Here is a 523-nt window from a genome sequence, read left to right as displayed (position 1 = left end):
AGTGTGCGACGGCCCTTACGCTAGTCTCGGACTAGCGTAAGGGTTGCAAGGCTTGCTTACGCAGTTTCAATGTGCGTTGACGGATTGGCTAAAAGACGCTGTATTTGGGGGGAATTTTCTTCTAAATGTAAATGTTTTACGTTAAGCATGCGCGTAAGTTTCGAGTGCGCAATTAGCTAGGGAGCTTAAGTACCAGCGTCTTTTAGCCACAAAGGGAAACTGGAAGGGAACATTTCGCATGCCAAGACAGTAGTCCCTAATGAAGAAACCATGCTTAGCAATGTAAATGTGGCAGTGTCAAGACAAGTTAAAAAGGTAAGCAAGTCAACTTTCGCCGTTCGTTTGCCGCTCAAAAAAGTCTCGTACTTTATCTCCCCACGTCTTTTGTGTGGGTGCGCAAAACAAAATCGATGGCATGCTCTGCTCTCAAACCTGAGCCTTTTCGCAATGTAAACGATTGTCAAGGAGCTCACAAAATAATAAAGAAATGAGGAGTCAATTTGTTTTTAAAACCTTGTAGACG

The sequence above is a fragment of the Montipora foliosa genome, chromosome 6 (genome assembly GCF_036669935.1).
Source record: "Montipora foliosa isolate CH-2021 chromosome 6, ASM3666993v2, whole genome shotgun sequence".
In the NCBI taxonomy this organism is placed as follows: domain Eukaryota; kingdom Metazoa; phylum Cnidaria; class Anthozoa; order Scleractinia; family Acroporidae; genus Montipora; species Montipora foliosa.
Note: the sequence above shows the minus strand (reverse complement) of the source record.